Genomic DNA, 11945 nt, shown 5'->3' on the forward strand with positions numbered 1-11945 from the left:
TGGCTCACGGGCCCAGCCGCTCTGTGGCATGTGGGATCTTCCCGGACCAGGGCATGAACCCGTGTCCCCTGCATCGGCAGGCGGACTCTCAACCACTGCGCCACCAGGGAAGCCCGAGTGATTCTTATAAGACCCTTGTTCCCGCATTTAGTGCCCCCCTGAATAATCCAGGATGATCTCTTCATCTCAAGAACCTTAACTGAAAAGGGTCTGAAAACACCCCTTTTCCAGATAAGGTCGCATTTGCGGGTTCCAGGAGCGGCGGTTGGGATGTATCTTTTTTTTTTTTTTTTTTTTTTTTTTGCGGTACGCGGGCCTCTCACTGTTGTGGCCTCTCCCGTTGCGGAGCACAGGGTCCGGATGCACAGGCTCAGCGACCATGGCTCACGGGCCCAGCCGCTCCGCGGCACGTGGGATCCTCCCAGACCTGGGCGCGAACCCGGTTGCCCTGCATCGGCAGGCGGACGCGCAACCAGTGCGCCGCCAGGGAAGCCCTGGGATGTATCTTTTGGGGGCTACTATTCCGCCTACTTCAAGGAGGAATGTGATTAGAGTTGGTGAAAAAAATAAAACAACAAAAAACACCTAAGACCTAGGGAGAAAGTCTAGAATTAAAAATGAATTAAATTAAATTAAAAGTGAATTTTTTTTCTAAAAAATATATATATTTATTTTATTTTATTTTGCTGTGCTAATGACACCTGCAACCCTTGACAAACATGTCCTGATAGTTCTTTAATACCACCTTTTCATTCTCGTCAAGGTACAGCATGGAGATGGCACTGAGTTCCGTTGGGACACAGCACGCCTTGGGAATCTTAGAGTTAACTGAGTTGACCAGCATCTGGACGATGGCGTGGTTCGTGGAGTTCAGGTGATCGGCCAGAGGGAAAGGGCACTCCCCGTGGCAGTAAAAGGCATGATACCCCCGGGGGGGCGACGATCCAGTCATTCCACCCCACGTCACTGAAGTCCACGTACAAAGGCTTAAATATCCCCATTCTTCTGTCCCAGCTACTCGATGCGTCTAAAGTTTCTGTTACATAAGATGAGTAGGTTCTAGAGATCGGCTGTACAGTACTGCGCCCGTAGTTGTCAGTTCTGTATTGTATACTTAACATTTTGTTAAGAAGGTAGATCTCATGTTAAATATCCTCACCACACAGAAAAATTCTTATTGAAATTTGATTGTGGAAAGGTATTGCATGTTGATTTGCAGCTTCTTTGGGAGAAGAAGCTGTGTCTGGGGCCCCGGGGACCTCGGCTTCCCCGCCAGTGCTGGCCTGAGAAGGAATTCTTCGTCTCTGGATCTGGCAGGACCAGGGAGGAGTCAAAAATACTACTGCTTAACCACCGGGAAAAGAGCAAAATAAATATATCAGTAACCCTAGGAACGTATACAAATAGTAACAGAAGTGATAAAGAAATGAAGTAAATCCATGGCATTGAAAGTTTAAAATAATTTTGAGTGTAAGTGAAGAAACAGTCATTTGTAGTCACTCTGTTTCTTTTTTCTGATGCTTCAGGTGTTTGAGCTACTGAAACGAATATGCCTTGCTAAATTGGTTATTATCATTTGACATGTTTTTAGACATAAAATTAATCAAACCTGTAATCAATGTTTACATTCTCAAGAAACACTGGTTTTCTAAATTTTGTATTAAATATCTGAATTTATCAAATTGAGCGTTAAACAAATAGTAATGAATATTCTACTTCACACACTTTAAAGAACGTATTAATTGTTTCAGTGACTGTCTGAGACCTGTTTTAAAGGGAGAGCCTGCTTTGTTTTCCCACTTCTCCCCTTGCAGACCCCTCCTTGAGCTGACGGGGTAGGGGGCAGCGTGTTCCAACCTCGCTCCTCAGCCTCTGTCTGAGAGGAGTTAGGACTTTAGTCCTCGGCGCTGGAGGCCGGTGGCGTCTTCCTTTTCTGACGTGAGGCTCTCAAGTTTCTCCACATCGAATTATAGTTAACTCCAATCTATATCAGTTTACAATTAAATCAGATGTGCAGTCGTACTTAAGAAACACCATTACGATTTTAATGAGGATTTGATTTTTATGGAATAGATATTTCACTGCAATGCCTCATTCTCAATTCCTGTTTCTTCATCAAAATTCTGTTTTCACGCAGAATAGGAATAAACACCTTTTCCCAGGAGTATGGTATTTGCTTTCATGAGTAATAAATGTGTTGGTTTTTTTCCCTCTGAGAACTTTTCTAGGCTCTCTCCCCAGCTACTTTTTTTTTAAATTAATTAATTTTATTTTATTTATATTTGGCTGCATTGGGCCTTCGTTGCCGCGCACGGGCTTTCTCTAGTTGCGGCGAGCGGGGCCTACTCTTCGTTGCGGTGCGCGGGCGTCTCATTGCGGTGGCTTCTCTTGTTGTGGAGCTCAGGCTCTAGGCATGTGGGCTCCAGTAGCTGTGGCACGTGGGCTCAGTAGTTGTGGCTCGTGGACTCTAGAGCGCAGGCTCACCAACTGTGGCTCAGGGGCTTAGTTGCTCCGCGGCAAGTGGGATCTTTCTGGACAAGGGCCCGAACCCGTGTCCCCTGCATTGGCAGGCGGATTCTTAACAGCCGCACCCAGGGAAGCCCCTACCCAGCTACTTCTGATGTAATGATTACATCTATATTTTTACTTTATTTTCTGATATTCTCAACAATGGTTCTGAAATACACCTGGCTTCAGTTGTTGAATGGATACAAGCTGATGCTCCCTCTGGAAATGGGTACCCGTAAAATGGTGGACTGTGCGATGGGTAGAGGTATTTGTTTTCTCCTCCAGCAAGTTGGTTCAGACTCCACTGAGAGCAACTTTAAAGAACAGTTGTGCTCACTTTTTCATTTGTAGGTTTTTATTCCTGGGAGAAGGATAAGAAAAGATTCCAAGTGGTGTTTGCAACAAAAGAAAAGTCAGCATAGAAGTGTGACAGTCTTTCCAGACTGGGCAGTAATTGGGGTCATACTCATCAGGGGAGGATGAAACGCTGCTTAGAGATCATTGGGGGAAACAGGTCCAGGCCTGAGGTCCAAATATGCTCTGTAATTGTGTCTCATCAGTGTCTTATTTGATGGGCTAAAGACGTCGTGAACGTTTTCTCTTTGCCTTTTGAAATTTCTGGGTGCCGTCCTCTCATTTTATAAAAAAGTGATGCATCAAGAAATAAGATGCAACAGCTCCTGGGAAAGAAAGCTGACTCATTCCTTCCTTCGGTTTATAGTTATCAAGCATGTTTCATGACCAGGAAGGGGCCTGGCCCCTCGGGTCACTGGGATGGAGAAGGTGGGAGGCTGGCAGTGTCCCTGTCACCATGGCAGCGTGTCTGGACCCAGGAAGATGGCTCTGCATACGCGCAGCTCCTTCAGGCCTGTCCCTCATGGCGCCTCCCCAGCCTGTGATGATTCGCTTGGAGGAGCATTTCAGGACTCAGTTCAACAAGCGGGGGGCAAGACTTTAACTTTCCGGGGATGGAGGAGGCCACCAGACGTGGTTAAGTGGACGGTCCTAGAGAGTTAGAGGGGACAGAGAGGGAGGACTCCAGGGGCGGATGACAGGCATGCTGGACGGTCACACTGGCTTCCGGGACCGGCTCCTCCCAGGCTGGGAGGGGCCCTGCCCACCGTCACCGCGGAGGCCAGCAGATACCTCTGTAGGCGACATGCAGCCTGACAGAGTGTCCCCCTGGCTTCCCCATGTGAGCTGGACGCGGGTGAGGCCAAGCTACGCTCGAGTGACACTTGCCCCCATGCAAAGGGACCCTGGCGTCTAAGGTAGAAGGGGGGAGGCCAGGACCCAGCCGGTGGCTGACAGCCTCCGCCTGCACGCCGACCACCCTGGGCAGCTCCTCAGTTAGCTTCCCAGTTGTCAGGGCTGTCGCACCCACGTTGCAAATAAAGAGTCACCCCCGGGATCCGATGTCACGGAGTCAGCAGACGTGCTTTCTGAGAAGGTCGGGGAGGGGTGGCTGGCAGAGGATGGCAGAGGCATCCAGACACAGACACCACAGCCCCAGCCTGCCGCCGGGCCACACTGACCGACGGCCGTTTGGAACCTCTTCCAAGGGCGGCTGGCGGTCCAGAGCCTCCTTGTAAACATTTCACAGCATCCCGTGTGGTTCTCCAGGCGGCTGCCGGCTGGCACATCCACACCAGGCATCACGTAGGGGAGAAGGGTCAGCACTGTCCGAGCCACCAACACCCGCCCACCCCGCCCCCGCTTCTTTGGGGAATCTTCTCCCTTTCGGTCTCTCCTTTTCTTTGTGATGTGATGGTCTGCAGCAACTTCCTAGCCAGGCTCTTCAGCCTCAGTACTTGTTTTTCTCTGTTTTGTTGCCTCCGTCTGCCCTTAGACAACGCTCCTCCTTTTCACCTGGGGCTTGAGATCTTCTCCCACACCTGTGCCCGTCCCCCTGGAGTGGGGCTGCTCCTGCCCCACCCCCCCGCAAGGGGGAAACTGAGGCCACCTTTTTGTAAATGTCAAGGAACATCATGATATGGAAAAAGGAGTTCGGCAATTTGAAAACCAACGTGACTGGAGACTGCGCTTCTGATTGTAGGAAAAAAAAAAGACTCTTCTGGGAAATCCATGCTGTAGGAAGCTTTAAAAAGAATGAATGGGGGCTTCCCTGGTGGCGCAGTGGTTAAGAATCCACCTGCCAATGCAGGGGACACGGGTTCGAGCCCCGGTCTGGGAAGATCCCACATGCCGCGGAGCAACCGGGCCCGTGCGCCACAGCTACTGAGCCCGTGCTCCACAACTACCGAGCCTGCGCTCTAGAGCCTGCGAGCCACGACTACTGAAGCCCGCGCACCTAGAGCCCACGCTCCACAGCAAGAGAAGCCACCGCAATGAGAAGCCTGCGCACTGCAACGAACAGCAGCCCCCACTCGCGGCAACTAGAGAAAGCCCGCGCACAGCAACGAAGACCCAGTGCAGCCATAAGTAAATAAATATTTTTTTAAAAAAGAGAAAGAATGAATGAACAACTGCAGTGGCAGGAGCAATAGAAGCTCCATGTCACAAATCAGGGCAAGAGACTAAATGCCATAAATGTAATGCGTTTTCCTTAGAACTTTTCACCTGATGGAATCTGCATGGCTTGGCATTTCAACATTGGGTTTCTAGGGTCAGCAGTTGGTGTGGCTCTGTTCTAACCAGCAAGACTTACGCCAGCGATCCAGACGTGACATCTGCGCCGGCTCGTGCTGCTTGCTAGGTGATGTCCACGTGATGTCCACGTGATGGCTCACGCTGGTCCCAGGCTGCCCAGAAGAAAGATCCAAGGACTTGAGTGACTGCGGTCACTTCTTGGGGGTGAATTACGTGGAATGACAGCTTGCAGATGCCTCCTTTTGGAACTGAAATTTACATTGTCAAATCGCTTTGATATTGCAAGGTGGGATCTTAACAAGTATTTATAATCTACATTGTTTAAGCAAACATGTACCTGTTTTCCATAAAACGAAGATACCGCAGGTCATTATTTGCTATTTTGTGCTGTCGGCCGAGTCTTGATCATTGTCTACGACCACATAACTGATGGAGCGAGATCAAGAGACTCAGAGCTGAAATGGGAAATATGCTCACTCATGTACCAAGGTTCAGTTTGATACCGACAGTTCTTGGCTTCACTGAACTACAAAATTCCTTTATTTAATTTCCACATAACATTTTCTCTTATCTAACAGAAAATTTAAAATGTCAATGTACAAACATCCTAGTTAAATGTCATTTGTGTTGACTTTGTCTCAAAAATAACTTAAAAAGGAAAATACCAGACGTTGTCAACCAGTGTTAAAGTAGGAATCAGAAGCAATGTGCTCCAAAGAAGCCATGCAAATTCCGGTTCAGTCCAGTATGGAAAACACTGGTAGTTCCCTTTATGTTATGTACATGCAAATGTGCATGTGTAAATATTTAACACACATTAAAATTCACCCAATTTTCAAGCCTACCTATGCAGAGCACATTAAAATGGAGAAACCGTTTGTCATTGGAAAAGGAGCATAAAATGGCTTCTGCAATATCTGTAAGGTATATGGATCTTTAAAAAGTCTAGTGATAAATATGAAAGAGGCAGGATGGAGTGAAGTGTTCTCAAATTCAAATTACTTTAAGTGCACCAATTACTAATGCTGGGCCGATGTATTTCCTGTTCGTTTTCACTCACACCGTCCATTAGTTACAGTGACAGTTTGTCTGAGAAGCAGTAGAGTCGCAGAGGGGTGATAAAGTTCTCCACTGTCCCCGAATGAGTATGATGTACCCGACAGAGCTGCACCGTCCTGGCCCCTTTTCTTTTTATAACCATAGGCAAAATGGATGATTTGCTTTTAGTTACTGTTTTTGTGCATTCAAGATAGATATTTTTTTGCGGGGTGGGGGCTGGAGGATTCGATTAACCTGTCAATAAGCCTTCGCATATTTTTATAAAATTGTTTTAAAATTATAGTAGTTGGTGCACATAAAGTCATACCTGGAGTCTACACTCGTTTCTGGAAGTCTTCTGATTTGATCTGTGGAGTTGGCATTCTGAAGCTAAGGAAATTGTTCTGTCCTTTCCAGGAGCTCTGATGATTGTGACACATACTTCTGCTCCTTTAAGAGATGTTTTCAATCTTCCTTTCCTGTGGCAATTCTCCCTTAGGTACCAGGTCTTGGAACTGTTGTTTGAAAGTTCAGTAAATTAAACCTGACCTTGAGTCGGTACCCTCCTTAAATCTGACATTCCTGTTTAGGACTATTCACTGTGTGTCAGTGTTTTTAGAATCAATGAGGTAAATGAGCATGTGTCCTAATGGTGGAGGGCGGGCGGAAGTGGAAGGGAAAAGTTTGGCAAATGCAAATTTCTCTCTGCTGATGAAATAAAATTCATATTTTATGAAATTAAACAAGTTTTCTTTGCCCATTTGGGCCTCCCTCCCTCCTCTTTAGTGTGTACTGTGCGTCTGCATTAACCAGACCTCCTTAGGGGATAACATTCCTTCTTCATCTCATAAAGGGTCACAACTCCTTTGGAGATAATCTTCCTCTTTAATCTCATAAGGGGCCAGGATGATCCATACTCTTTGTACCTGTAAGTCTGGAATGTAGAAACTGTCAATAATCTGTCATTTGACGTATGACCCTTTGTCTTAAAAACTTGTGTAACTGTGCTTTGACCTCTAATGGGTGGAACGGTCCTCAGGACCTTCTGAAAGACTGTCTCCCGGGTTATCATCCTCAGGTTGACTCGAATAAAATTTTCCCTTTCTTTCTTAATTTGATGACTAATTCTTTTGTTGACACTGGACTTGCATGTTCAGTATTCCTGAAGGTGGGGATTTGGGTCTAAAAAGAAGGAGCGGGGGAAGCCCAATATGAGAATTGCCTCCTAAAATATATGTGTGTGAAAGCAAACCAAATGGTCCTATAGGATGGGGCTACATTTAAGTTGATCTCTACAACATCTCCTAATAGCCTAGGGTTCCATTTAGAAACCTTTTAATTACAAAGTAAATTTTGTTAAGATTGCTGCATTTTGGAGGAAAAAACTAAAAATGTTTTCTGAGTATCTGTTAGGATCTGGGGTTACAAGTCATTGTGGTTCTACAGGCTAGAGAAAACATGCAATGCAGCTAGATTATTCTCTCTTTTTTTTTAAGATTCTTTTCCCATATAGTCCATTACAGAGTACTGAGTAGAGTTCCCTGTGCTATACAGCAGGTTCTTATTAGTTATCTCTTTTATATATAGTAGTGTGTATATGTCAGTCACAATCTCCCAATTTATCCCTCTCCTTGCTTATCCCCTGGTAACCATAAATTTGTTTTCTTCATCTGTGACTCTTCTTCTGTTTTGTAAATAGGTTCATTTGTACCCTTTTTTTAAGATTACACACATAAGTGTGATATCATATGGTATTTATCTTTCACTTTCTGACTTACTTCACTTAGTATGATAATCTCTAGGTCCATCCATGTTACTGCAAATGGCATTTTGTTCTTTTTTATGGCTGAATAGTATTCCACTCTATATATGTGCCACATCTTCTTTATCCATTCATCTGTTGAGGACATTTAGGTTGCTTCCATGTCCTGGCTATTGTAAACAGTGCTGCAATGAATATTGGGGTGCATGTATATTTTTGAATTATGGTTTTCTCCGGGTATATGCCCAGGAGTGAGATTGTTGGGTGGTATGGTAGCTCTATTTTTAGTTTTTTAAGGAATCTCCATACTGTTCTCCATAGTGACTGTATCAATTTACATTCCCACCAACAGTGCAAGAGGGTTCCCTTTTCTCCACACCCTCTCCAGCGTTTATTGTTTGTAGATTTTTTGATGATGGCCATTCTGACTGGTGTGAGGTGGTACCTCACTGTAGTTTGGATTTGCATTTCTCTAATAATTAGCAATGTTGAGCATCTTTTCATGTGCTTTTTGGCCATTTGTATGTCTTCTTTGGAGAAATGTCTATTTAGCTAGATTATTCTCTTGAATGACTAGGAGGGAGAAAAGCTGATTGTATTGCTCTTTGAAAACACAAAATGTTATGGAAATGTTAAAGAGCAAAGAAAATGATGCTACTGATTCTGACTGTAGTTTTGATTATTATCAAAACTTGACTGACCAATGATGAAGGTCAGTGAGTGGTGAGCGTGGAATCAGAATTTCCTGATGGTGAGTTTCCATTTTAACAAAGAGCTATACTTTGGACTTGTATTTATAGGGCTGACTGTACTTGATAAGCTTCACTCTGATGAATTTATAGAAGAATGAGGAGCTAATACATGAATATTAACAATATGCCATTTAAAGAAATCCATGAATTGAGTTTATTTTCCATGTCAAGAATAATCGTCATTCTCTATTTCCTAGAAGGAACATGCACCATTACACCATTTAAAAGTCCGTCTAGTCACTGACATTTTACTTTTTCAGCAGGAAAATGTGAAAAACGTAAGAAAAATTCTTCCTTAAAAATATCTGAATGGTAGAATCTAGGTGATAGATAACTAAGTGCTCACTGTAAAATTCTTTCAACTTTGCCGTAGGTTTAAAAATGTTTATAATAAGATGTTGGAAAAATCTGTTTGTAAACCACTATTGATCGTAGACCCAAGGGGTCTTCATAGCACCTGGCCAATCTAAAGCAGTAGGATGTCCCAGAGTGGAAGATCTCCATCAGCTGCCCCCCAAGACCTCTTTCCAGCACAGCCCCTCCCCGTCACGCCCCAGATGGAAGGCCTGGCTTCTTCTGTGCTGTTTTCAAGCATGGCTTTATGATGGAGTGTGCCCCCTTGCTGAGGCATCTAGAAAATTAGAAATTTGGTTCTCAACATCAAGTTGAAAACTTGTTCCTTCTTAGTTCTGAATTTATTTTGTACTTTAGGACAGCGATTCTCAACCTTGGTGCTACAGACCTCTGGGGGCAAATCATTCCTTGCTTTGGGTGTTGTTGGGTGTTTAGCCGCATCCTCAGTCTCTACCCACTAGATGCCAGTGGTACCTGCTACCTGTGGCAACCAAAAATGTCTCTAGACGTTGCCAAGTATCCCCTGGGAGACAGAATCGCCGCTGGTTGAGACCCATTGCTGTAGAACAATTCCGAGAATTTTTTTTAAAAAGTGAAATGCTGTTGAGTAGTTGGTGTGTAATTAATTTTTTAACATAAAGCAAGAGGTTTACTTTCATTTGTATTAAGTTTTATCTGGTTGATCTGGATACATCATCCAGCCCATTGATGTCTCTCTGACTTGCGATGTGTACTTTGTAAGCGCTCTGTTGGCAGGACTGTTAGGCAGGCTGACTTAGCTACCACTGCTTCTGTGTCCGTCCGGGTCCCAGCAGAAAAGAGGTGCCTTGCTCGCTGGTAACTGAGGAAAGTTTGATACAGGAATTGCTCTCAAAGGTAGAGGCTGGCCTTCAGAAATCAGTAAGATTTTTTGTTTTTTATAGTAGCCAAAATGCGGAAGCAAGCCAAGTGTCTATTGAGGGATGAATGGATAAAAAAAAAAAATGTGGTCTGTACATTCAGTGGAATACTATTCAACTTTAAAAAGGAAAGAAATTCTGACACCTGCTACAACTGGATAAATCTTTTGTTTTTCCTTTTTTTAATTTATTTTTATTTTTTATTTTATTTTTTTTGTGTGTGGTACGCGGGCCTCCCTCTGTTGTGGCCTCTCCCGTTGCGGAGCACAGGCTCTGGACGCACAGGCTCAGCGGCCATGGCTCACGGGCCCAGCCGCTCCGCGGCATGTGGGATCCTCCCAGACCGGGGCGCGAACCCGGTTCCCCTGTATCGGTGGGCGGACGCGCAACCACTGCGCCACCAGGGAAGCCCCTTTCCTTTTTTTTAAAAAATTTGAAGTATAGTTGATTTACAGTGTTTCTGCTGTACAGAAAAGTGATTCAGTTATACATATATACACATTCTTTTTATATTCTTTTCCATATGGTTTATCACAGGATATTGAATATAGTTCCCTGTGCTATACAGTAGGACCTGTTGTTTATCCATTCTCTATATAATAGTTTGCATCTGCTAATCCCAAACTTCCAGTCCTTCCCTCCTTGGCAACCACAGTCTGTTCTCTATGTCTGTGAGTCTGTTTCTGTTTTATAGATAAGTTCATTTGTGTCATATTTTAGATTCCACATAAAAGTGGTATCAAATGGCATTTGTCTTTTTCTGTCTGACTTACTTCACTTAGTATGATCATCTCTAGGTCCATCCATGTTGCTGCAAATGGCATTATTTCATTCTTTTTTGTGGCTGCGTAGTATTCCATTATATATCTATATTTGCCACATGTTCTTTACAACATGGATAAATCTTGAGGATATTATGCTAAGTGAAATAAGCCAGACAAAAGACATATACTGTATGATTCCACTTACATGAGGTCCCTGGAGCAGCCAGATTCATAGAGACAGAAATGGGAAGAGTGGGTGCCCGGGGCTGGGGAAGGGACTGTGGAGTTATGTTTAATGGGTACTGAGTTTCCATTTTGTGAGATGAAAAGCATTCTGGAGTTGGATGGTAGCAATGGTTGCACAGTTACGTGAATGTGCTTAATGCCACTGAACTAACTGTACGTTTATAAAAGGTTAAGATGGTAAACTTTGTTATGTGTATTTTACCACAATTTAAAAAGAAGTAAAAGAAATCCTTGAGGAGAGTGTAACAGCCTCTAAGCTAGCAACAGCCACAGAGGAGCAAGGTGAGGGTTCCAGAAGCTGGGAAGGCAGCTCCGTGGACAGGACCGTCTGACAGAGGCTGTGCCTTCCGTAGAGGGACACACGTGGAGAACAAACACACCAAGCCCACCCTTCTTCCTTCCTCTGATTTCTGCCAGCACCTCCAGATGGTACAGCCAGCTGAGCTGGAAGGCCAGGACGCCAGCTTGTGCATCCACCCAGGTCAGCTGCCTGGGGCGCCCGGGGAGTGGAGGAGGCTGAGTGGGGACCCGGGGCTGCAACAATGGAGACTCCAGCTCAGGGCCCGTGGGCTCATGCTGGTGGGAAAAGCTCCGGCTTCGGAGAGCAAGGGGACAGAATATGAGCCTTTTCAAAGAGAATCGGAATTGGAGAAGAATGAAGACACAGATTTCCCGGGCGGGGATGTCCTGAGTTGGCTGTAGGGCCCTGAGAACTGCCCGCAGAGCAGAGCCCTGAACACGGGCTGCTGAGTGGCCGTGACTCCGGCAGCAGGAGACGGTCGGCAGGGCCCCCTTTGCTTCGCGGTCATTTTGTTTGTGTGGAGTCCACAGGGAATGTCAACAGCCAGGGAGCTTTTAAATAATGCAGTTGCTCGTGTTTCTTAAAGGAATGGAGTCTGTTTTGTTTTTTATAAATTTATTTTTATTTTTGGCCGCGTTGGGTCTTTGTTGCGGTGCGCGGGCCTCTCACTGCAGGGGCTTCTCTTGTTGCGGAGCACGGGCTCCAGACGCG

General features: G+C 45.1%; 1 long non-coding RNA gene across 1 annotated transcript in view; it reads left to right on the forward strand.

Annotated features, from left to right (window-relative positions):
• LOC114487414 (uncharacterized) overlaps positions 1-11945 on the forward strand; it is a 45751-nt gene that overhangs the window by 12660 nt on the left and 21146 nt on the right. Inside the window, exon 2 of the long non-coding RNA XR_003682489.2 lies at positions 764-874. This is a non-coding gene — a long non-coding RNA (uncharacterized lncRNA). The remainder of the gene's footprint in view (positions 1-763; positions 875-11945) is intronic.

Source organism: Physeter macrocephalus, chromosome 12 (genome assembly GCF_002837175.3).
Source record: "Physeter macrocephalus isolate SW-GA chromosome 12, ASM283717v5, whole genome shotgun sequence".
In the NCBI taxonomy this organism is placed as follows: domain Eukaryota; kingdom Metazoa; phylum Chordata; class Mammalia; order Artiodactyla; family Physeteridae; genus Physeter; species Physeter macrocephalus.